This window comes from Hyla sarda, chromosome 5 (assembly GCF_029499605.1).
Source record: "Hyla sarda isolate aHylSar1 chromosome 5, aHylSar1.hap1, whole genome shotgun sequence".
Lineage (NCBI taxonomy): Eukaryota > Metazoa > Chordata > Amphibia > Anura > Hylidae > Hyla > Hyla sarda.
This window is the reverse complement of record NC_079193.1, coordinates 102,987,644-103,014,769: the sequence shown is the minus strand read 5'-3', so window position 1 is coordinate 103,014,769 and position 27,126 is coordinate 102,987,644.

Here is a 27,126-nt window from a genome sequence, read left to right as displayed (position 1 = left end):
ACAGAGCCCATTATGACCCTAAGGACAGAAGCATTCTTTTCAAATCTGACCTCTATCACTTTATGCATTAATAACTCTGGGATGCTTTTATTTATAAATTTGATTCCGAGATTTATTTTGCGACATATTCTACTTTATGTTAGTGGTAAATTTTCATCGATACTTGCATTATTTCTTGGTGAAAAATTAAAAAAATGTAAGGAAAAATTTGAAAATTTAGCATTTTTCTAACTTTGAAGCTCTCTGCTTGTGAGGAAAAGGGACATGTCAAATACATTACATATTGATTCACATATACAATATGTAAACTTTATGTTTGCATCGTAAAGTTGACATGTTTTTACTTTTTTAAGACATCAGAGGGCTTCAAAGTATAGTAGCAATTTTCCAATTTTTCACAAAAATTGCAAAATCTGAATTTTTCAGGGACCAGTTCAGTTTTGAACTGAATATGAGGCTCTTTATGTTGGAAATCCCCTATAATGGACTCCAATATGAAAACTGCACCCCTCAAAGTATTCAAAATGACATTCAAAAAGTTTGTTAACCCTTTAGGTGTTTCAAAGTAATAGCAGCAAAATGGAGGAGAAAAATCTAAATCTAAATTTTTCACACTAACATGGCATTGTAGCCCCATTTTTTTCATTTTTACAAGGGGTAAAAGGTAAAAAGGCCCCCCAAACTTGTAATTAATTTTCTCTCAAGTAAGGAAATAACTCATAAATGGATGTAAAGGGCTCTGTGGGTGCTCAGAAGGTAAGGTTAGGGCTCAGAAGGTAAGGAACGACAATGGTATTTTGGAGAGCAAATTTTGCTGAAATAGTTTTTGGGGGGCATGTCACATTTAGGAAGCCCCCATGATGCCAGAAGAGTAAAAAAAAAAAAAAAATTCACAAGGGGTAATAGGAAAAAAAAAAAATTGTAACACCATTTCTTCTGAGTATGGAAATACCTCATATGTGGATATAAAGTGTTTTTGCGGGCGCACTACAATGCCCAAAAGAGAAGGAGCTCCATTGGGCTTTAGGAGAGATCATTTGGTTGGAATAGAAGTCGGGGCCATGTGCATTTACAAAGTCCCCCGTGGTGCCAGAACAGGGGACCCCCATCATGTGACCCCATTTTGGAAATTACACCCCGCACAGAATGTAATAAGGGGTGCAATGAGCATTTACACCCACTGACGTTTGACAGATCTTTGGAACAGTGGGCTGTGCAAATGAAAAATTTATTTTTTCATTTTAACGGACGACTGTTCAAAAAATCTGTCAGACACCTGTGGGGTGTAAATGCTCACGGCACCCCTTATTACATTCTGTGAGGGGTGTAATTTCCAAAATGGGGTCACATGTGGGGGGGTCCCCTGTTCTGGCACCACGGGGGACTTTGTAAACCACATGGCCTTCAATTCCAGTCTAATTCTCTCTCCAAAATCCCAATGGCACTCCTTCTATTCTGAGCATTGTAGTTCAACCGCAGAACACTTTACGTCCACATATGGGGTTTTTCCATACTAAGAAGAAATGGGGTTACAAATTTTGGGGGGTTATTTTCCCATTACCCTTTGTGAAAATGAAAAAATTTGGGTAACATCAGCATTTCAGGGGAAAAAAACAAATTTTCACGTCCAAAGTTAACAAAAATTTGTCAAAGACCTGTATGGTGTTAAGGCTCACTATACCCCTTGTTACGTTCCACAGAAAAATTTGAGTTCAAACAACACCTTCAATATAAATATAAAAAACATACATAATGCAAAGATGAAGTAATGTAATGGTAATCCAATGCAAATAAATTGGGACAAGGCTGGTTATTTACATATATAAAACAAACTGTCCGGATGCAGCATATGGCACATAGGAAATAAATATAATTTACCACTGTGGGTTAGCCATACATGGGCTATATATACATATACAAAATATCAAAGTGCCTCTGATATCACCTGAGGTCTGTGCGCCACCAAGCCACAGAGTGAATAGTGAAATGCAGTGATAACACAGACAGCATGTGAAAAGTATCAACAAGATCTACGTATGACCTTACCCATGTGGGATAACGAGCGATGCCCCGACCCCTACAATCGTTTCGGTTTCCCTTTTTCAAGAGGTACTGACTATATCGGGTTATATATGGTAAAATAATGACGTAAATTACATACAGCAGTGCTGGATCCTAACGGCGCCTGCGTCATGCCCTGCGTGAACAAGAGTTGGCCCCACTTCGGGCGTCCATGTCCATCTGCGCAGGCCCGAAAACTAGTGTTCCCGGGCATGCACACAGGACCTCAGTCGCGTCGGAGGGCCGCATCACTAGCGAAAGGCACGGCGCAGGCGCACTAAATCCACCACCGCTGCGAAAAATATTCTAAGTGATCACTGCATTCACTGTGCACCCGATTACATGCCTGGAGAATAACGAACGTGCAGGTACATAAGTGAAAGAAAATTACAAAGTAAACACAAAATATTAAAAAAAAAGTGAAAAACACAAACACGGATTGCAGCAATTATAATATCATTGTACCTATAATAAGATATTAGTGAATACATTATTACAGTATGTGAATAGGGATATAACGTAAAAATGTGAGATGTGTGAAACAAATATTGAAAGTGACCATGTGACAACGAGGTACAAATACATCACGATTATCTCGTTGGATATGTCTAGCTAGCAATAAAACTATAAGGCTGCCAGAGACAGTGGCAAATAGTGAGATACATCTATATTATATCCTCCAGGTAGAAAAACGGGGGCCATTACAGATTAGGGGTCACATAATATGTACAATCTGATAACTACGGTATATTAAAACCAAATGTTCAATATTACCATAGTTAATAACCGATCAAACTACTCTGAAAGACCATGTGATATAGGATCCTGAAAGATAAACTAGAAATGTTTATTAGACACATAACAAAAAAAAACTCTTAAAATAATGCCAGACATGGCATAAGTATTAAACCTAGGAGACAGACGGATATGAGACTCTAGATGACAGAAGAGCATAGCTGCACAGAAGAACCTATCAATACCAATATACACTACCTAAGATTAATGGGGTGTGTATAAATTAAAGTCAGGCTCTGTATCATAGAGCCTAACATTTTTATGAGACCCATATAGGTCACCAAAAGATTAAACATGGAGAAATATTATTTACAAAAAATTATTTAAAAAAATATATGTAATTAAAGCTACACACCAAGAGAGAGCATTATTGTGGTCAATAAGCACTGAGGAGAGGCAATGCTTACAGGATCCTATATCATATGTCACAGGACCCAGACTCATAGATCCCCAACCGGAGGTACGGTGAAATTCCTATGGGGCTCAATATCACAATCACCAGAGCAAAAAAAAACTCAATAAATGGTGGGCAATACCATCACCCCACCGAAAGACCCAAACTGGACCGGTTCTCAAGGTCACGCTCCGAAAAAGATGATCTATGTGGCCCCCCATAGACTATATGGGGATTTCAAACAGAACCCCTACAGAAAGGGAGAAAAGCTCAATTGTTCATCGAGTCCGTTGGGAATCATTGTGTCTAGCACAATGATCCAACGGCACTCTTTTTGTGCCAGAATTTTTTTCAAGTTACCCCCACCAATGTTACCTTGTATTTTCTCTATCCCTTTCACTTTTAGACCTCTCTGGTCACATCCATGTTTTTCCCTAAAGTGTCTGGGTAAAGTTTTTATAGTAGAGACATCTATGCAGTTTTTAGCCGACAGTATATCTCGTGCATGCTTGCGCACACGAATACGTAATTGTCTGGATGTTAATAATGTAAATTTTGGCACATTCACACGTGGCATAATAAATCACGTGTGTGCTGCTACACAAGATATACAGTCGGAGAGTGTATTCTCTATTGGCATTTGTTGTAGAGAAGGTTTTGGCTCTAATGATATTGGAATTACAGCAGGTGAGGCAATCCCCACAGGGGTAACATCCCACTCTGGGTGCTGTCTCAGTAAGAGGGTGAGGGACCTTTGGTGCATAATGACTCTTCACCAGAAGATCTCTTAGATTCAGACTTCGTCGGGCAGTCATTGGTACCTTGTCTGTTACCTTGGTTGCTATCATTGGGTCCATTTTAAGGATCACAATATGTTTGTGTATAGCATTTCGCATTTATTGCCATTGGCAATTAAATGTTGAAATGAATTGTGTTTGTTCATTACCTCCACTTTCCTTCTTACTTTTTTTTGTAATCAACAGCTCTTCTCCGGGGGTATGTCTAGCTCTCCTATAAGCCTATTTGATACATCTTTTACTATACGTTCCTGAAACCTTCTACTCAATTCTCTACTTTGTACTTCAAATTTCTCTATAGTTGAACAAGTCCGTTTTAACTGTTAAAACTGGCCAATTGGAACTGCCTTGATTGTAGATGGCATGTGGGATGAACTTGCGTGTAATAATGAGTTTGTGACAGTCTCCTTTCTGTAGATATCTGTTACCAGATGTCCATCCGGTTGATGCTGTATCTGAATGTCCAGAAAATTTGCAGATGTTGAGCTGTAAGTATATGTTAATTTGAGGTTAATGGGGTTATTGTTTAGATCAATCATAAAGTCACGTCGTCAATATAACGAAGCCAGAACTGCACATGGGCAACGCCCCATGCCCCGCCGCACTGGAAAACCTCCCTCTCCCAGAATCCTAAGAAGAGGTTGGCGTACGACAGGGCGCAGGCCGCGCCCATGGCAGTACCATGCTTCTGTAGATAGTAGGAGTTTTTAAAAATAAAAAAAATTATGTGTTAAAACGAACTTTAATAACTCCAAAATCAAAGAACTCAAGTCGCTTGAAATGTTGCTGGATTCTAAATAGAATCGAACCGCTTTGAGTCCATCTGCGTGGACTATGCAGGTAAACAGTGACTCTACATTTGCAGTGACAATTAACATATCGTCTTCCACCAAAATCCCATCGATCCTCCCGAGCACGTCCGTAGTGTCACGCACATAAGAGGGCAGACTCTCCACTAAGGGTTTAAGATAAATATTGATAAATTTACAGGTAAGATCACAAATACCTTCTATTCCTGACACTATTAGATGGCCGGGAGGATTGAGGGGATTTTTTTGTGGATTTTGGACAGTAAATAGAAGGTAGGTATCTGAGGGTACATTGGTAGAAGAACATCCATTTGTCTCTTAGATATGATCCCTTTCTCTATCGCCACCTCCAAGATCTCCCTAAGTTCCTGTCCATATGTCACCATAGGGTTACTGTTAAGTTTTAAATATGTTGTTTTATCTTTTAGTTGGCGAAATGCCTCCCTTTCATACAAGGGGTTGGGCCAAACCACAACGTTTCCCCCATTGTCTGCTGGCTTGTAGACTACATCATCCAGGTTTTGTAATTCTTGCAACGCTTTGCGTTGTGCATAAGTGAGATTTTTTTCGTCTTTTTTCGTCTAGTGGGAATTTGTTTAAATTCTTCCACTACCATTTTTGTAAAAATATCAATTGCCGGACACAAAGACAAGGGGGAAATGTTCTGGTTTTAGATAATATTGTATCAATCTGCCTACCTGAGTCATTTTATGTCTGTTCCTGGAGTAAATCCTCTAATGTTTGCAATACCTCTCTCTCCTGTAGCGAGAAATGAGGATTCTCTCTCTTGGCGTGTAGCTTTTTCAATAACAACTTCCGGGAGTGAAGGGGAAGTCAAACCTTTATTCAGAACATCACGCTGATTATTTCAAAATGTCCAGAAAGGTAAATCACCTCCAAACTGTTACAGGTTTTCTTGTCCCGGTTTGGTGCAGGTTATTTTTTTTCTTTTTTGTGCTGATCTTCCTCGGGAGCCGCTAGTTGTATGTGGATCTCCATCTCGGAAATTATTCTGTACCCTCATGTCTCTTAATCTTTGGAAGTCATCCCCTGAGGTAGTTGATGCAAGTGAGGGGGATCTCCCCCTCCATCTGGAGCGGGATTGATCACGATTGGGGTGCCATCTATAGACTCTCTATAGACTCTCTACAGCAATCCCTTTAATTTGTTAACATTAACCAATTAATCAAATACGTCTGTCTCCAAAATTGCATTGGACCCATTATTGAATACTTCATCCAGTTGCGTAAGAGGTGAACATAATTTTTTTTATTTTTAAAAACTAATTCTCTACAGAAGCGTGGTACTGCAATGGGCATGACCTGTGCCCCGTTGTATGCCAACCTCTTCTTAGGATTCTGGGACAGGGAGGTTTTCCAGTGCTGCGGGGCATTGCCCATGTACAGTGCTGGCTTAGTTATATATTGACGACGTGTTATTTCTGTGGCAGGACTTATTGAAGAACTTTATGATTAATCTAAACAATAACCCCATTAACCTCAAATTAATATATACTTACAGCTCAACAACTGCAAATTTTCTGGACATTCAGATACAGCGTCAACCGGATGGACATCTAGTAATATCTACAGATATCTACAGAAAGGAGACCGCCACAAACTCATTATTACATGCAAGTTAAGCCCACATGCTATCTACAATCAAGGCAGTTCCAATTGGCCAGTTTTTACGGTTAAAACGGACTTGTTCCACTATAGAGAAATTTGAAGAGTAGAAGGTTAGAGGAACGTTGGTATGGTAAAAGATGTATCAAAAAGGCTAATAGGAGAGCTAGACATACCCCCAGAAAAGAGCTGTTGATTACGAAAAAAAAGTAAGAAGGAAAGTGGAGGTAATGAACAAACACGATTAATTTCAACATTTAATTGCCAATGGCAACAAATAGGAAATGCTATACACAAACATATTGTGATCCTTAAAATGGACCCAGTGTTAGCAACCAAGGTAACAGATAAGATGCCCGACGAAGTCATAATCTAAGAGATCTTCTGGTGAAGAGTCATTATGCACCAAGGGTCCCTCACCCTCTTACTGAGACAGCACCCAGAGTGGGATGTTACCCCTGTGGGGATTGTCTCGCCTGCTGTAATTCCAATATCATTAGAGCCAAAACCTTCTCTACAACAAATGCCAATTGAGAATACACTATCAGACAGGATATCTCGTGTAGCAGCACATACTTGATTTATTATGCCACGTGTGAATGTGCCAAAATTTACATTGGGTTAACATTGAGACAATTACGTATTCCTGTGCGCGAGCATGCACAAGATATACTGTCGGCTAAAAACTGCATAGATGTCTCTACTTTAAAAACTTTACCCAGACACTTTAGGGAAAAACATGGATGTGACCTGAGAGGGCTGAAAGTGAAAGGAATAGAGAAAATACAAGGTAACATTCGTGGGGGTAACTTGAAAATAATTCTGGCACAAAAAGAGTGCCGTTGGATCATTGTGCTAGACAGAATGATTCCCAACGGACTCAATGAACAATTGAGCTTTTCTCTCTTTCTATAGGGATTCTGTTTGAGATCCCCATATAGTCTATGGGGGGCCACTTAGATCATCTTTTTCGGAGCGTGACCTTGAGAACCGGGGACAGTTTGGGTCTTTCGGTGGCGTGATGGTATTGCTGACAATTTATTGAGGGGGTTTTTGCTCTGGTGATTGTGATATTGAGCCCCTTAGGAATATCACCGTACCTCCGGTTGGGGATCTATGAGTCTGGGTCCTGTGACAAATGATATAGGATCCTGTAAGCATTGCCTCTCCTCAGTGGTTATTGACCACAATCGTGCTCTCTCTTGGTGTGTAGCTTTAATGACATATATTTTTTGTAAAAAAAAATGTTAAATAATATTTCTCCCTGTTTCATCTTTTGGTGACCTATATGGGTCTCATAAAAATGTTAGGCTCTGTAACACAGAGCCTGACTTTAATTTATACACACCCCATTAATCTTAGGTAGTGTATATTGGTATTGATAGGTTCTTCTGTGCAGCTATGCTCTTCAGTAATCTAGGGCCTCACATCCGTCTGTCTCCTAGGTTTAATACTTATGCCATGTGGGGTATTATTTTAACAGTTTTTTTTTTGTTATGTGTCTAATAAATATTTCAAGTTTATCTTTCAGGATTCTATACCACATGGTCTTTCAGAGTAGTTTGATCGGTTATTAACTATGGTAATATTGAACATTTGGTATTAATATAGTTATCAGATTAAACATATTATGTGACCATCTAATCTGTAATGGCCCCGTTTTTCTACCTGGGGAATATAATATAGATGTATCTCACTATTTGTCACTGTCTCTGGCAGTCTTATAGTTTTATTGCTAGCTAGACATATACAATGAGATAATCATGATGTATATGTACCTCATTGTCACATGGTCATTTTCAATATTTGTTTCACACATCTCACATTTTTACGTTATATCCCTATTCACATACTGTAATAATGTATTCACTAATATCTTATTATAGGTACTATGATATTATAATTGCTGCAATCTGTGTTTGTGTTTTTCACATTTTTTGAATATTTTGTGTTTACTCTGTAATTTTCTTTCACTTATGTACCTGCACGTTCGTTATTCTCCAGGCATGTAATCGGGTGCACAGTGAATGCAGTGATCACTTAGAATATTTTTCGCAGCGATGGTGGATTTAGTGCGCCTTTGCCGTGCCTTTCGCTAGTGATGCGGCCCTCCGACGCGACTGAGGTCCTGTGCGCATGCCCAGGAACACTGGTTTTCGGGCCTGCGCAGATGGACATGGACGCCAGAAGTGGGGCCAGCTCTTGTTCCGGCGGAGCATGACGCAGGCGCTGTTAGGATCCAGCACTGCTGTAAGTAATTTACATCATTAGTTTACCATATATAACCCGATAGTTACTCACATAGTCAGTACCTCTTGAAAAATGGAAACCGAAACGATCATAGGGGTCGGGGCAGAGTCGTTATCCCACATGGGTAAGGTCATACGTAGATCTTGTTGATACTTTCCACATGCTGCCCGTGTTATCACTGCATTTCACTATGCACTCTGTGGCTTGGTGGCGCACAGACCTCAGGCGATATCAGAGACACTTTGATATTTTGTATATGTATATATAGCACATGTATGGCTAACCCACAGTAGTAAATTATATTTCCTATGCGCCATATGCTGCATTCGGACAGTTTGTTTTATATATGTAAATAACCAGCCTTGCCCCAATATATTTGCATTGGATTACCATTACATTACTTCATCTTTGCATTATGTATGTTTTTTATTCAAAACATTCTTAATAGGGATTTACATATTTATATTGAAGGTGTTGTTTGACTCCATTTTTTCTGTGTATAATTCTGTATGTGGCGTTTCCATGTTCCAGACAAGAGTTTTTCTGCACTCCTCCATGGGTGTCACTAAGACACAAGGGAGTTTGTGATGCATTATACTAAGACTTTGTTGTTCCGTGAGGGGTGTAGTTTCCAAAATGGGGTCACATGTGGGTGTTTTTTTTTTTTGTGTTCATTTCAGAACCACTGTAAAATCAGCCACCCCTGTGCAAATCACCAATTTAGGCCTCAAATGTACATAGCACTTTCACTCCTGAGCCTTGTTTTGTGCCTGCAGAGCATTTTACATCCACATATGGGGTATTTCCGTACTCAGGAGAAATTGCGTAATAAAGCCTTTTTTCCTTTTACCTTTGAAAAGTATGGGGCAACACCAGCATGTTAGTTTAAAAATGTTTGTTTTTTTACACTAACATGCTGGTGTAGCCCCTAACTTTTCCTTTTTATAAGGGGTAAAAGGGGAAAAATCCCCCCCAAAATTTGTAACGCCATTTCTCCCGAGTACGGAAATACCCCATAAGTGGCCCTAAACTGTTGCCTTGAAATACGACAGGGCTCTGAAGTTAGAGAGTGCCATGTGCATTTGAGGCCTAAATTAGGGTTTTGCAAAAGGGTAAAACAGACAAGAAAATAGTTTTATTCAGCTCACCTCCACCAATTTCTGTGCGCAGGTCCACACTCGGCAAAGTGCTGATATTCAAGGCAGAAGAACATCAACATTTTGCAAAAGGGTACAAGGATGGCGCTTGTCTCCACCAAAACTCTACGGCAGTGTTTCCCAAACAGGATGCCTCCAGCTGTTGCAAAACTCCCAGCCTGCCAGGACAGTCAATGGCTGTCCGGCAATACTAAGAGTTATTGTGGAAACACTGCCTTTTGAGATGTTTTTAATCTGAATGCTGAAAGTTGTAGTTTTGCAACATCTGGAGGACCACAGTTTGGAGACCACTACACAGTGGTCTTCAAACTATGGCCCTCCAGATGTTGCAAAACTACAACTCCCAGCATGCCCAGACAGCCAAAGGCTGTCTGGGCATGCTGGGAGTTGTAGTTTTAAAACTTTTAGAAGGCCAGCGATCTTCTCTGCAGCCTCCTCCACCGCAGCAATTTCCGGCTGCACTCCTCCTGCTGCTTCCGCCGCTGCTCAAAGCAACCGCCGCTGCTCCATGCCGCTGCTCCATGCCGCTGCTCCATGTCGCTGCTCCATGCCGCTGACGCCGATCGATGTCTGGACTGTACCGCCCCTGCTCTGGTAAACTGGCCATTCCCCCCGCTCTGCCCGGACTTCGATAGGTGGGCAGAGCGGGGGAAATTAACTTTAACCCTCCTGCCCCCAACTGCCATTGGTCGGTCAGTCCTGAGCGACCAATGGCAGGGGATAGGGGGAGGTGGCACAACTGCCACCTCGTTCCAATCCTTTAGGATGGTCGGAGCTGTCTCTGATTGGCCTGGAATTGACGCAAATCGCCGGTCTGATTGCCACGAGATACCTGCTGATAGATATCAGCAGTCATCCTGGTCCGATCACCGCCCGGCAAGCGCTGGTGATCGGGAGTAAGAAGGGCGTACAGGTACGCCCCCCCCCCCATCCTTAAAGGGGTACTCCCGTGGAAAACTTTTTTTTAAATCAACTGGTGCCAGAAAGTTAAAAATATTTGTAAATCCCTTCTATAAAAAAAATCTTAATCCTTCCAGTACTATTTAGGGGCTGTATACTAAAGAGAAATCCAGAAAATAAATGCATTTCCTCTGATGTTATGACCACAGTGCTCTCTGCTGACCTCTGCTGTCCATTTTAGGAACTGTCCAGATCAGCATATATTTGCTATGGGGATTTTCTCCTGCTCTGGACAATTCCTAAAATGGACAGCAGAGGTCAGCAGAGAGCACTGTGGTCATGACATCAGAGGAAATGCATTTCTTTTTTAGATTTCTTTTTAGTATACAGCCCCCAAAAAGTACTGGAAGGATTAAGATTTTTTAATAGAAGTGATATACAAATCTGTTTAACTTTCTGGCACCAGTTGATTTAAAAAAAATAGTTTTCTATGGGAGTACCTCTTTAACCCCTTAATGACGCAGGATGTAAATGTACATCCTGGTGAGCTGGTACCTAACGCACCAGGACGTACATTTATGTCCTATGCATAACCGCGATCATCGGAGCGATGCTGGCGTCTTGCATGGCAGGTCCCGGCTGCTTATAGCAGCCAGGGACCCGCCTGAAATGGCGGACATCCGCGATCGCGCGGATGTCCGCCTTTAACCCCTCAGATGCCATGATTAATACAGATCACGGCATCTGCAGCATCGCGGTACTTTGAATGGATGATCGGATCACCCGCAGCACAGCTGCGGCAATCCAATCATCCAGCATGGTGGCCGGAGGTCCCCTCACCTTGCTCCGGCCGTCTCCCGGGGTCTTCTGCTCTGATCTGAGATCGAGCAGAACCAGAGCAGAAGATCACCGATAACACTGATCAGTGCTATGTCCTATACATAGCACTGAACAGTATAAGCAATCGAATGATCGCTATAAATAGTCCCCTATGGGGACTATTAAAGTGTAAAAATAAAAGTAAAAAAATAAATGTAAAAAAAATGTGAAAACCCCCTCCCCCCAATAAAAATGTAAATTGCCCCATTTTCCCTATTTCACCCCCAAATAGTGTAAAAAATATATTTTATATACATATTTGGTGTCAGTAAGAAAATAACCCCAATATAGAGATAAATCTGTTTGCCATGACAAAATATTTATTTTGTATTGTTACCTGCTTCACTTTAAAATGGTAAATTCTTGGGTTATAAATCATACAAACTACATGATTAATATTAATCATTTTTAGATATGAAATATAACCTAAAGACACATGATAACTAAATAGTGAATAAATAAATTGGTTTTCTTTATTAGATTATAGGATTTATGAAGAATAATACCTATAATTTAATGATTTGAGAAATCAAATAAGAATTGTGAGATCCAGATGGATACTTGAAGACAAAAAGATTCTATAGACTGCTCTAAAGCTGCCTCTACCAGAACATGCCATCTATTTCTAATGTGTAAGTCAGCTATGTGGAGGACCCATCCTTAACCCCTTAAGGATCAAGCCCATTTTCACCTTAAAGGGGTACTCCGGTGGAAATTTTTTTTTTAATTAACTGGTGCCAGAAATTTAAACAAATTTGTAAATTATTTCTATTAAAAAATCTTAATCCTTCCAGGACTTATCAGCTGCTGTATGCTCTACAGGAAGTTATTTTCTTTTTGAATTTATTTTCTGTCTGTCCACGGTGCTCTCTGCTGACACCTCTGTCCAGGTCAGGAACTGTCCAGAGGGGGAGACAAACCTCATAGCAAACCTATCCTGCTCTACAGAAAACACTGTGGTCAGATAGAAAATAAATTCAAAAAGAAAAGAATTTCCTTTATTATACAGCAGCTGATAAGTACTGGAAGGATTACGATATTTTAATAGAAGTAATTTACAAATCTTGAAGCAAAGAGGAATGGTAGAAAAAGTCGGCAGACTCACCAAAGACTTCTTTTCCAGGGTAATTTCTTTATTTCATACTCACATATAAAAAGTAGATACAAAAGGTGGGAGAGAGGGATCACAGTGGGGGGTATTCACTGTCTGGCGACAGACTCTGTTTCGCTCGGTACTCGAGCTTCTTCTGGCCTGAACAACTAGGAATAGTGGGCTGGTTCTTATACAGGTGGGTTCACAGGTCTAATTTCTTAGTACCTCCCAGCTGTAGTGACGTCTGGTGTGAAGGCGTTAGCTTAAAGACAAGCATCGATTACGCCTTCCTTATACCTTCTGTCATAAGAAAACAGCTTATTATAAAAACAATCAAAAGAAAAAGAAGTGTGATTTAAAAACAAGGGGCATAATCCACTTTGTCATTCAAGCCTAGAGGACCTGTTGCTGCGGTATGAATAATCCAATATGTTTCTCGCTGCAACAGGAGGCGGTCGAGATCAATACCTGGTCTGTATTTAACTCTCTCCACTCCAGAAAAGGTAAGTACTTCTGGTTTTCCCCCGTGGGCTTCGACTACGTGGGATATTAGGCGTGGTGCACCTTTAAGTGTGCGCAGTGAGTACATATGCTCACGTATTCTCGCGCATAACTGGCGTATAGTTTTTCCAATGTAGTAGAAGCCACACGGGCAGTATATAACATATACTACATGTTTGGTACGACATGTTATTAAATCTGTAACAGTGTGGGTTATTGGGCCCATGCGCATCGTTTTCAATTGTGCATTAAATTTACAGAAGTTGCAAGACTTACAAGCATAATTCCCCTTTGGTATAGAACTCTCTAACCATGTTATCTCTTTCTTAGGGAGTGTTTTTCGACTTTTTAGCAGAATATCGCCTAAAGATTTATTTTTTCTGTATGAAATAAGTGGTTTGCGGCTGGCTACTTCTTTTATGTCGGGATCCCCCTCTATAATGTGCCAGTTCCTTCTAACCGCTTGTTCAATTATGTGATTTATAGGTGAATTCTGGAAGGTGAAAGAGAATCGTTTTTTAGTTGGTTCCGATTTTTTCCACTTTTTGCCTACTAAAAGATTTTTTCTATCTAAATTGTCTGCTCGCTCTCTTCCATTTTTTATTAACTTACTAGGGTAGGAGCGTTCTAACAGGCGTTTAGTTAAATCTTATGCTTGTGTGTTATAAGACTCATCAGATTCATTGTTTCTCCGTAATCTTACGAACTGTCCGTATGGAACTCCCTTCTTCACTGAGCTAGGGTGAGAACTATTGTAGTGAAGAAGGGTGTTCTTAGATACGGGTTTTCTGTATCCTTCACTTGTAAGTCTGTTGCCCGTTACTAATAGTCTCAGGTCCAGAAATTCAAGTGAGGTACCGCCGTAGTGAGAGGTAAAAGACATATATTTACCTCTCACTACAGCGGTACCTCACTTGAATTTCTGGACCTGAGACTATTAGTAACGGGCAACAGACTTACAAGTGAAGGATACAGAAAACCCGTATCTAAGAACACCCTTCTTCACTACAATAGTTCTCACCCTAGCTCAGTGAAGAAGGGAGTTCCATACGGACAGTTCGTAAGATTACGGAGAAACAATGAATCTGATGAGTCTTATAACACACAAGCAGAAGATTTAACTAAACGCCTGTTAGAACGCTCCTACCCTGGTAAGTTAATAAAAATGGAAGAGAGCGAGCAGACAATTTAGATAGAAAAAATCTTTTAGTAGGCAAAAAGTGGAAAAAATCGGAACCAACTAAAAAACGATTCTCTTTCACCTTCCAGAATTCACCTATAAATCACATAATTGAACAAGCGGTTAGAAGGAACTGGCACATTATAGAGGGGGATCCCGACATAAAAGAAGTAGCCAGCCGCAAACCACTTATTTCATACAGAAAAAATAAATCTTTAGGCGATATTCTGCTAAAAAGTCGAAAAACACTCCCTAAGAAAGAGATAACATGGTTAGAGAGTTCTATACCAAAGGGGAATTATGCTTGTAAGTCTTGCAACTTCTGTAAATTTAATGCACAATTGAAAACGATGCGCATGGGCCCAATAACCCACACTGTTACAGATTTAATAACATGTCGTACCAAACATGTAGTATATGTTATATACTGCCCGTGTGGCTTCTACTACATTGGAAAAACTATACGCCAGTTATGCGCGAGAATACGTGAGCATATGTACTCACTGCGCACACTTAAAGGTGCACCACGCCTAATATCCCACGTAGTCGAAGCCCACGGGGGAAAACCAGAAGTACTTACCTTTTCTGGAGTGGAGAGAGTTAAATGCAGACCAGGTATTGATCTCGACCGCCTCCTGTTGCAGCGAGAAACATATTGGATTATTCATACCGCAGCAACAGGTCCTCTAGGCTTGAATGACAAAGTGGATTATGCCCCTTGTTTTTAAATCACACTTCTTTTTCTTTTGATTGTTTTTATAATAAGCTGTTTTCTTATGACAGAAGGTATAAGGAAGGCGTAATCGATGCTTGTCTTTAAGCTAACGCCTTCACACCAGACGTCACTACAGCTGGGAGGTACTAAGAAATTAGACCTGTGAACCCACCTGTATAAGAACCAGCCCACTATTCCTAGTTGTTCAGGCCAGAAGAAGCTCGAGTACCGAGCGAAACAGAGTCTGTCGCCAGACAGTGAATACCCCCCACTGTGATCCCTCTCTCCCACCTTTTGTATCTACTTTTTATATGTGAGTATGAAATAAAGAAATTACCCTGGAAAAGAAGTCTTTGGTGAGTCTGCCGACTTTTTCTACCATTCCTCTTTGCTTCAAGATTTGTGATTCACCACTTACAGTCAGAGCACCACCAACACTTCGGGGAACACTCCTACACGTCCCATAGTCCAGTAACGTGAGAATATCAGCAGCAGTGCCGGACATTACACTCTTCTTTTGAATAATTTACAAATCTGTTTAACTTTCTGGCACCAGTTGATTTAAAAAAAAAATCAGGTGCCATGATCAATACAGATCACGGCATTTGCAGCATCGCGGTCACTAAAATGGATAATCGGATTGCCCGTAGCGCTGCCATGGTGATCCGATCATCCAGAACGGCAGACGGAGGTCCCCTCACCTGCCTCCGCTGCCTCCCACGGGTCTTCTGCTCTGGTCTGCGATCGAGCAGACCAGAGCAGAAGATGACCGATAATACTAATCAGTGCCATATCCTATGCATAGCACTGAATAGTATTAGCAATCAAATGATTGCTATAAATAGTCCCCTATGGGGACTATTAAAGTGTAAAAATAAATGTAAAATAAGTTACAAAAAAAGTTTTTTAAAAATTTGAAAAACCCCCTCCCCCAATAAAAATGTAAGTTGTCCCATTTTCCCTATTTCACCCCCAAAAAGTGTTAAAAATATATTTACATATATACATATTTTTTATCTCCGCATGCGTAAACATCCAAACTATTAAAATAAAATGTTAATGATACCGTACGTGAACGGCGTGAACGTTAAAAAAAAAAGTCCAAAATAGCAGCTTTTTTATAACATTTTTATTCCAAAAAAATTTATAAAAAAATTATTTAAAGTTTTATATAAGCAAACCGGGTATCAATAAAAAGTACAGATCACGCCACTAAAAATTTGCCCTCATACCGCCGCTTATACGGAAAAGTGAAAAAGTTATAGGTCTTCAAAATAGGGGGATTTTAACATACTAATTTGTTTTAAAAGTGTGCGATTCTTTTTTAAGCGCAACAGTAATAGAAACGTATGTTATCATAGATATCATTTTAATCGTATTGACCCAAAGAATAAAGAACATACGTCATTTTTACTGTAAATTGTATGGCGTGAAAACGAAACCTTCTAAATTTTTAAAAATTGCGGTTTTCGTTTTAATTTCCCCACACAAAGAGTATTTTTTTGGTTGTGCCATACATTTTATGGTAAAGTGAGTGATGGCATTACAACGGACAACTGGTCGCGCAAAAGTCAAGCCATCATACTAGTCTGTGGATGAAAATATAAAAGAGTTATGATTTTTTGAAGGCGAGGAGGAAAAACAAAAACATGAAAATAAAATTGTCCTTAAGGCCCAAATGGGCTGAGCCCTTAAGGGGTTAACCCTTTAAATGTTTCACAGGAATATCTGCAAGGTGGAGGAGATTCAAGATCTTCATTTTTTACTCTAACATGTTATTTTTTTTATTTTATTTTTTCATTTTTACAAGGGATAAAAGGGGAAAAAGCCACCAAAATGTGTAACCTAAATTTGTAACCTAACAGCCACATATGGGGTATGTCCTTACTCAGAAGAAATGGTGTTACAAATTTTGGGGGGCTTTTTACCTATTACCCCTTGTGAAAAAGAAAAAGTTGGGGTAACATCAGCATTTAAGTAAAAAAAAGAAACATTTTTCATTTTCACGTCCAACTTTAACGAAAATTCATCAAACACCTGTGGGGTGTTAAGGCTCACTATACCCTTTGTTATGTTCCGTGAGGGGTGTAGTTTAGTGTCACATGTGGGAGTTTTTATTTTTGTGTTGGTACACTCCTACTCCTGAGCCCTGTTGTGTGCCCACAGAGCACTTTACGTGCACATATTGGGTATTTCCGTACTCAGGAGAAATTGCTTTACAAATTTTGGGGGTATTGTTTTTGTCACGATGCCGGCTGGCAGGTAGTGGACCCTCTGTGCCAGAGAGGGATTGGCGTGGACCGTGCTAGTGGACCGGTTCTAAGCCACTACTGGTTTTCACCAGAGCCCGCCGCAAAGCGGGATGGTCTTGCTGCGGCGGTAGTGACCAGGTCGTATCCACTAGCAACGGCTCACCTCTCTGGCTGCTGAAGATAGGCGCGGTACAAGGGAGAAGGCAGAAGCAAGGTCGGACGTAGCAGAAGGTCGGGGCAGGCAGCAAGGATCGTAGTCAGGGGCAACGGCAGAAGGTCTGGAAACACAGGCAAGGAACACACAAGGAACGCTTTCACTGGCACTAAGGCAACAAGATCCGGCAAGGGAGTGCAAGGGAAGTGAGGTAATATAGGGAAGTGCACAGGTGAAAACCCTAATTGGAACCACTGCGCCAATCAGCGGCGCAGTGGCCCTTTAAATCGCAGAGACCCGGCGCGCGCGCGCCCTAGGGAGCGGGGCCGCGCGCGCCGGGACAGAACAGACGGGGAGCGAGTCAGGTAGGGGAGCCGGGGTGCGCATCGCGAGCGGGCGCTACCCGCATCGCGAATCGCATCCCGGCTGGCAGCAGGATCGCAGCGCCCCGGGTCAGAGGACGTGACCGGAGCGCTGCAGCGGAGGGAGTGAAGCGAGCGCTCCGGGGAGGAGCGGGGACCCGGAGCGCTCGGCGTAACAGTACCCCCCCCCTTGGGTCTCCCCCTCTTCTTGGAGCCTGAGAACCTGAGGAGCAGACTTTTGTCAAGGATGTTGTCCTCAGGTTCCCAGGATCTCTCTTCAGGACCACAACCCTCCCAGTCAACTAAAAAAAAATTTTTCCCTCTGACCTTTTTGGCAGCCAAAATTTCCTTGACCGAGAAGACGTCCGAGGAGCCGGAAACAGGAGTGGGAGGAACAGATTTGGGAGAAAAACGGTTGAGGATGAGTGGTTTGAGAAGAGAGACGTGAAAGGCATTAGGGATACGAAGAGAAGGAGGAAGAAGAAGTTTATAAGAGACAGGATTAATTTGACACAAAATTTTGAAAGGACCAAGATAGCGTGGTCCCAACTTGTAGCTAGGGACACGGAAGCGGACATATTTAGCGGAGAGCCATACCTTGTCTCCAGGGGAAAAAACGGGGGGAGCTCGTCTTTTCTTATCCGCGAACCTCTTCATGCGTGAAGAAGCCTGTAAGAGAGAATTTTGGGTCTCTCTCCATATAATGGAAAGGTCACGAGAAATTTCATCCACAGCGGGCAGACCAGAGGGCAAGGGGGTAGGGAGGGGGGGAAGAGGGTGACGGCCGTACACCACGAAAAATGGGGATTTGGAGGAAGATTCAGAGACCCTGAAGTTATACGAAAATTCGGCCCATGGAAGGAGATCTGCCCAGTCATCCTGGCGGGAGGAAACAAAATGTCGCAAATAATCACCCAGGATCTGGTTAATTCTTTCTACTTGTCCATTGGACTGGGGATGATATGCAGAGGAAAAATTTAATTTAATCTTGAGTTGTTTACAGAGAGCCCTCCAGAATTTAGACACGAATTGGACCCCTCTATCCGAGACAATCTGCGTAGGCAACCCGTGAAGACGAAAAATGTGTACAAAAAATTGTTTAGCCAACTGAGGCGCAGAAGGAAGACCAGGAAGAGGGATGAAATGTGCCATTTTGGAGAATCGATCAACGACCACCCAAATAACGGTGTTGCCACGGGAAGGGGGTAAATCAGTAATAAAATCCATACCAATCAGAGACCAAGGCTGTTCGGGGACAGGCAGAGGATGAAGAAAACCAGCGGGCTTCTGGCGAGGAGTCTTATCCCGGGCACAGATAGTGCAGGCTCGCACAAAGTCCCCAACATCCGTCTCCAGAGTCGGCCACCAATAGAAGCGGGAGATGAGTTGCACAGATTTCTTGATGCCCGCATGACCTGCGAGATGGGAGGAGTGACCCCATTTGAGGATTCCGAGGCGTTGGCGTGGAGAAACAAAGGTCTTTCCTGGAGGAGTCTGCCTGATGGAGGCAGGAGAAGTGGAGATCAGGCAGTCAGGTGGAATGATGTGTTGCGGAGGGAGATCAACTTCTGAGGCATCCGAGGAACGAGAGAGAGCATCGGCCCTAATGTTCTTATCGGCAGGACGAAAGTGAATCTCAAAATTAAATCGGGCAAAGAACAGAGACCACCGGGCCTGGCGAGGATTCAGCCGTTGGGCCGACTGGAGGTAGGAGAGGTTCTTGTGGTCGGTGTAGATAATAACAGGAAATCTTGATCCCTCCAGCAGATGCCTCCATTCCTCAAGTGCTAATTTAATGGCTAGAAGCTCTCGATCCCCGATGGAGTAGTTCCTCTCCGCTGGAGAGAAGGTCCTAGAGAAAAAACCACAAGTGACAGCATGCCCGGAAGGATTTTTTTGTAGAAGAACAGCTCCAGCTCCTACTGAGGAGGCATCAACCTCCAATAGGAAGGGTTTGGAAGGGTCAGGTCTGGAGAGCACGGGAGCCGAAGAAAAGGCAGACTTGAGTCGTTTAAAGGAGTCTTCTGCTTGAGGAGGCCAGGACTTGGGATCAGCATTTTTCTTGGTTAAAGCCACGATAGGAGCCACAATGGTAGAAAAATGTGGAATAAATTGCCTGTAATAATTGGCGAACCCCAAAAAGCGTTGGATAGCACGGAGTCCGGAGGGGCGTGGCCAATTTAAGACGGCAGAGAGTTTGTCTGGATCCATCTGTAGTCCCTGGCCAGAGACCAAATATCCTAGAAAAGGAAGAGATTGGCATTCAAACAGACATTTCTCAATTTTGGCATAGAGTTGGTTGTCACGAAGTCTCTGAAGAACCATACGGACATGCTGGCGGTGTTCTTCTAGATTGGCAGAAAAAATTAGGATATCGTCCAGATATACCACAACACAGGAGTATAACAGATCACGAAAAATTTCATTGACAAAGTCTTGGAAGACGGCAGGGGCATTACACAGTCCAAAGGGCATGACCAGATACTCAAAGTGTCCATCTCTGGTGTTAAATGCCGTTTTCCACTCGTCCCCCTCTCTGATGCGGATGAGGTTATAGGCGCCTCTTAAGTCCAATTTAGTGAAGATGTGGGCACCTTGGAGGCGATCAAAGAGTTCAGAGATGAGGGGTAAGGGGTAGCGGTTCTTAACCGTGATTTTATTAAGACCGCGGTAGTCAATGCAAGGACGTAGGGAGCCATCTTTTTTGGACACAAAGAAAAATCCGGCTCCGGCAGGAGAGGAGGATTTACGGATAAAGCCCTTTTTTAGATTCTCCTGGACGTATTCGGACATGGCAAGAGTCTCTGGGGCAGAGAGAGGATAAATTCTGCCCCGGGGTGGAGTAGTACCCGGGAGGAGGTCGATAGGGCAATCATAAGGCCTGTGAGGAGGTAGAGTCTCAGCTTGTTTTTTGCAGAAAACATCCGCGAAGTCCATATAGGCCTTAGGGAGACCGGTTACTGGAGGAACCACAGAGTTACGGCAAGGGTTACTGGGAACCGGTTTTAGACAGTTCTTGGAACAAGAGGACCCCCAACTCTTGATCTCCCCAGTGGACCAATCCAGGGTTGGGGAATGAAGTTGAAGCCAGGGAAGTCCAAGGAGAATCTCCGAGGTGCAATTGGGGAGGACCAAAAGTTCAATCCTCTCATGATGAGATCCGATGCTCATAAGAAGGGGCTCCGTGCGGAAACGTATGGTACAGTCCAATCTTTCATTATTTACACAATTGATGTAGAGGGGTCTGGCGAGACCGGTCACTGGGATGTTGAACCTGTTGACGAGAGAGGCCAAAATAAAATTTCCTGCAGATCCAGAGTCCAAGAAAGCCACTGTAGAGAAGGAGAAGGCAGAGGCAGACAACCGCGCAGGCACAGTAAGACGTGGAGAAGCAGAGTAGACATCAAGGACTGTCTCACCTTTGTGCGGAGTCAGCGTACGTCTTTCCAGGCGGGGAGGACGGATAGGACAATCCCTCAGGAAGTGTTCGGTACTAGCACAGTACAGGCAGAGGTTCTCCATACGGCGTCGTGTCCTCTCTTGAGGTGTCAGGCGAGACCGGTCGACCTGCATAGCCTCCACGGCGGGGGGCACAGGAACAGATTGCAGGGGACCAGAGGAGAGAGGAGCCGAGGAGACGAAACGCCTCGTGCGAACAGAGTCCATATCTTGGCGGAGTTCCTGACGCCTTTCAGAAAAACGCATGTCAATGCGAGTGGCTAGGTGAATAAGTTCATGTAGATTAGCAGGAATTTCTCGTGCGGCCAGAACATCTTTAATGTTGCTGGATAGGCCTTTTTTGAAGGTCGCGCAGAGGGCCTCATTATTCCAGGACAATTCTGAAGCAAGTGTACGGAATTGTACGGCGTACTCGCCAACGGAAGAATTGCCCTGGACCAGGTTCAACAGGGCAGTCTCAGCAGAAGAGGCTCGGGCAGGTTCCTCAAAGACACTTCGGATTTCCGAGAAGAAGGAGTGTACAGAGGCAGTGACGGGGTCATTGCGGTCCCAGAGCGGTGTGGCCCATGACAGGGCTTTTCCGGACAGAAGACTGACTACGAAAGCCACCTTAGACCTTTCAGTGGGAAACAGGTCCGACATCATCTCCAGATGCAGGGAACATTGGGAGAGAAAGCCACGGCAAAACTTAGAGTCCCCATCAAATTTATCTGGCAAGGATAAGCGTATCCCAGGAGCGGCCACTCGCTGCGGAGGAGGTGCAGGAGCTGGCGGAGGAGATGACTGCTGAAGCTGTGGTAGCAACTGTTGTAGCATAACGGTCAGTTGAGACAGCTGTTGGCCTTGTTGCGCTATCTGTTGTGACTGCTGGGCGACCACCGTGGTGAGGTCAGCGACAACTGGCAGAGGAACTTCAGCGGGATCCATGGCCGGATCTACTGTCACGATGCCGGCTGGCAGGTAGTGGACCCTCTGTGCCAGAGAGGGATTGGCGTGGACCGTGCTAGTGGACCGGTTCTAAGCCACTACTGGTTTTCACCAGAGCCCGCCGCAAAGCGGGATGGTCTTGCTGCGGCGGTAGTGACCAGGTCGTATCCACTAGCAACGGCTCACCTCTCTGGCTGCTGAAGATAGGCGCGGTACAAGGGAGAAGGCAGAAGCAAGGTCGGACGTAGCAGAAGGTCGGGGCAGGCAGCAAGGATCGTAGTCAGGGGCAACGGCAGAAGGTCTGGAAACACAGGCAAGGAACACACAAGGAACGCTTTCACTGGCACTAAGGCAACAAGATCCGGCAAGGGAGTGCAAGGGAAGTGAGGTAATATAGGGAAGTGCACAGGTGAAAACCCTAATTGGAACCACTGCGCCAATCAGCGGCGCAGTGGCCCTTTAAATCGCAGAGACCCGGCGCGCGCGCGCCCTAGGGAGCGGGGCCGCGCGCGCCGGGACAGAACAGACGGGGAGCGAGTCAGGTAGGGGAGCCGGGGTGCGCATCGCGAGCGGGCGCTACCCGCATCGCGAATCGCATCCCGGCTGGCAGCAGGATCGCAGCGCCCCGGGTCAGAGGACGTGACCGGAGCGCTGCAGCGGAGGGAGTGAAGCGAGCGCTCCGGGGAGGAGCGGGGACCCGGAGCGCTCGGCGTAACAGTTTTCATTTTACCTCTTGTGAAAATGAAAAGTATGGGGCAACACCAGCATGTTAGTGTAAACATTTTTAATTTTTTTACACTAACATGTTGGTGTTGATCCCAACATTACCTTTTCATAAGGGGTAGAAGGAGAAAAAGCCCCCCAAAATTTGTAATTACATTTCTCCCGAATAGGGAAATACTACATGTGTGGCCCTAAACTGTTGCCATGAAATAGGGCTCCAAAGTGAGAGAGCGCCGTGCGCATTTCAATGTCTCAATTAGGGATTTGCATAGGGACAGACCCATTACACTTGCCTCTGCCGCCAAAATACCCTACGGCAGTATTTCCCAAACAGGGTGCCTCCAGCTGTAACAAAACAGTCAGTGGCTGTCAGGCAATACTGGGAGTTGTTGTTTTGCAACAACTGGAGGCTCTGTTTTGGAAACCTTGCCATACAAGATGTTTTTTTTTTTATTGGGGGTGGGGTAACTGTGTAAGGACATGTATATGTAGTGTTTTACTCTTTATTTTGTACAGTGTAGTGTAGTGTAGTGTTTTTAGGGTACATTAACACGCTCAAGTTTACAGCAAGTTTAATGCTGGGAGTTTGAGCTGTGGCAGAAAATTTGCTGCACCTTAAACTTGCAGCGGGAAACTCACTTTAAACCCCCGCTGGTGTGAATGTACCCTGTACATTCACATGGGAGGAGGGGGCAAACCTCCAGCTATGGCAATACTACAACTCACAGCATGCACAGACAGACCATGCATACTGGGAGTTGTAGTTTAGCAACAGCTGTAGGCACACTGGTGTTTCCCCACCAGTGTGTCTCCAGCTGTTGCAAAACTACAGCTCCCTGCATGATGGGTGGTCAGTGCATGCTGGGAGTTGTTGTTTTGCAATAGCTGGTGGAACACGGGTTGGGAAACAAGGAGTTAGGTAGACCGACCCTAACTCAGTGTTTCCCCACCAGTGTTCCTCCAGCTGTTACAAAACTACAACTCCCAGCAGACAATGACATCCGAACGGAATACTAGGAGTTGTAGTTATGCAACAGCTGGAGGGCCACAGTTTGGAGAGTACTGTACAGAAGTCTCCAAACTGTGGCCCTCCAGATGTAGCAAAACTACAACTATCAGCATGTCCAGACTGTCAGGCATGCTGGATGTTGTAGTTCTGGCCCTTCAGATTTCCCTGCGTGTCTGTGTAAAGAGACCAAATACAGGAAGTGTGGGTGTACAAGCAGGACTCTGTACACTGAGGACAAGGAGGGCTATGTGCACTGAAGACAAGCAGGGCTCTGTGCAGTGAGGACAAGCAGGGCTCTGTACACTGAGGACAAGCAGGGCTCTGTGCAGTGAGGACAAGCAGGGCTCTGTACACTGAGGACATGCAGGGCTCTGTGCACCGAGGACAAGCAGGGCTCTGTGCAGTGAGGACAAGCAAAGCTCTGGGCTGTGATGACAAGCAGAGCTTTGAGCAGTGAGGACAAGACTATCTCTGTGCATTGAGGATAAGCAGGGTCCTGTGCAGTGAGGACAAGCAGGGCTATGTGCATTGAGGACAAGCAGGGCTCTGTGAAGTAAGAACATGCAGGGCTCTGTGCAGTGAGGACAAGCAGAGCTCTGTGCACCAAGGACAAGCAGGGCTCTGTGCACTGAGGACAAGTAGGGCTCTGTGCACTGAGGACAAGCAGGGCTCTGTGCAGTGAGGACAAGCAGGGCTCTGTGCAGTGAGGACAAGCAGGGCTCTGTACACTGAGGACTAGCAGGGCTCTGTGCACTGAGGAAAAGCAGGGCTCTGTGCAGTGAGGACAAGCAGGGCTCTGTGCAGTGAGGACAAGCAGGGTTCTGTGCAGTGAGGACAAGCAGGGCTCTGTACACTGAGGACAAGCAGGGCCCTGTACACTGAGTACAAGCAGGTCTCTGTACACTGAGGCCAAGCAGGGCTCTGTGTACTGAGGCTCTATGACATGCTTTGGCTCACACAGCAGGATGATTAACAAGCTAGGACCTGCACATGGCCCTACTTGTCCCGCCCACATTTCCTGTATTTTGCCTCCTCGCAGAAACACACAGGTAATAGCTGCAGGGACAGCATTTTTTCAATATGCACATTTTTTAACCAATGTATAATTATATAAAAACTTTTTGCTAACGACAGGTACACTTTAAAGTAGATACTGGAAGAAAAAAGTCAGATGATCATGAAATGGAGTCAGGCAGATTGGTTGTAAAAGAGACCAGCAGACCCATAATCTTTTCATTTTCTTAGCCTGTTAACTGTTGATGGTGGTTACTGCAAATTGGGCACTTTTACATTTTTTGCCATGGTGCTGAGTGGTTACACGTCACATTCTTAAAGTGTCTAACAATAGACATTTATAGAATTTGGCTGATAAAACAGATGACAGTCTTCAAGCATTCTGTCTTTGGCAATGAAATGGTTGGCTACTATTTCCATGCAAAAACAGTAATGTTTGCTGATCCATAACAGCCTCCTTTCAATACAGAACACTTCACACAAAACTCCTGATACTGGTCTTGACACATTCTGCACACCATGTAGAGCCTAACCAACAATGGATGCACTGGTTGCCTGTTAAATTCAGAAGCTACACCTACTGACATTACAAAGTAAGGTGCATTTACTGGATTAACTTTTTTTTGTTAATTTTTGTCTACATTGTTCAGTGAAGCTTTTCTATATGAATGATTGTGATGGGTGCTCAGGGAGTTCATAGTTCAAGCAAATGTTGAGAACAGTCAGTAAATAAAATAAGCAACAAAAATCCTAAAAGACAAATAGTAATATGTTTTGAAGGCTTTGTTTTCAGTTCCAGTTGACTTTTACTGCTGTTTTATTAATTTAATTTATGCAAGAAGCCCTCCCCAAAGGAAATGTCTATACTACAAAGGGAATTGCAGTATATCTTAAGGGGATGGACGCTATAAGATTCAGCTGATAGTTTATTATTAATGAGTGTTATTAATGAGTATAATAAAAGAGCTGAAAACAAACTGTTCTGGGAAACAAACTCATTGAAATACTGGTGTGTCATTTTAACCCCTTAAGGACTCAATCCATTTTGGCCTTTAAAGGGTACTCTGGTGGAAAACAATTTTTTTCTAATCAACTGGTGCCAAAAAGTTAAACATATTTGTATGTAACTTCTATTTCAAAATATTAACCCTTCCAGTACTTTACAGCTGCTGTATGCTGCAGAGGAAGTTGTGTAGTTATTTTCAGTTTGACCACAGTGCTCTCTGCTGACAACTTTGTCCGTGTCAGGAATTGTCCAGAGCAGGAGACGTTCCTATGGGGATTTGTTCCTACTCTGGACATTTCCTGATATGGACAGAGGTGTCAGCAGAGAGCACTGTGGTCAGACAGAAAAGAACAACTCAACTTCCTCTGTAGTATACAGCAGCTGATAAGTACTGGAAGGATTACGATTTTTAAATAGAAGTAACTTACAAATCTGTTTAACTTTCTGGCACCAGTTGATTATAAAAATGTGTTCTTCTTTAAGGACCAGGACAATTTTCATTTTTGCACTTTCATTTTTTCGTCCTCCCCTTCTAAAACGCTTTCAATTTTGCACCTACAGACCCATGTAAGGGCTTGTTTTTTGCATCACCAATCATACTATGTAATGACATCACTTATTTTTAACATAACCTGCAGCGAAACAGAAAAATACTTATTTGTGTGGTGACATTTTAAAAAAAGCAATTTTGTAACTTGTGGAGCTTCCATTTCTTCACAGTGCAGTTTTTTTTAAAAATGACACCTTATCTTTATTCTGTAGGTCCAAACAGTTACAAGGATTCCCAATTTATGTAGGCTTTCTTTTATTTTACTAATTAAAAAACGGATAACTGCATGCACCAAAATTAGTATGTTTAAAATTCTCATCTTCCTACCCCTAACTTTTTATTTTTCCGCATATGGGAGTATATGAGGCTCATTTTTTGCACCATGGTCTGTAGTTTTTATCTGTACCATTTTTGTTTTGATGGGACTTTTTGATCACTTTTTATTCATTCTTATATAGTATTTGGACTTTGGTATTTTTTCAAAGTGTATGCCATCGACTATGCAGTTTAGCTA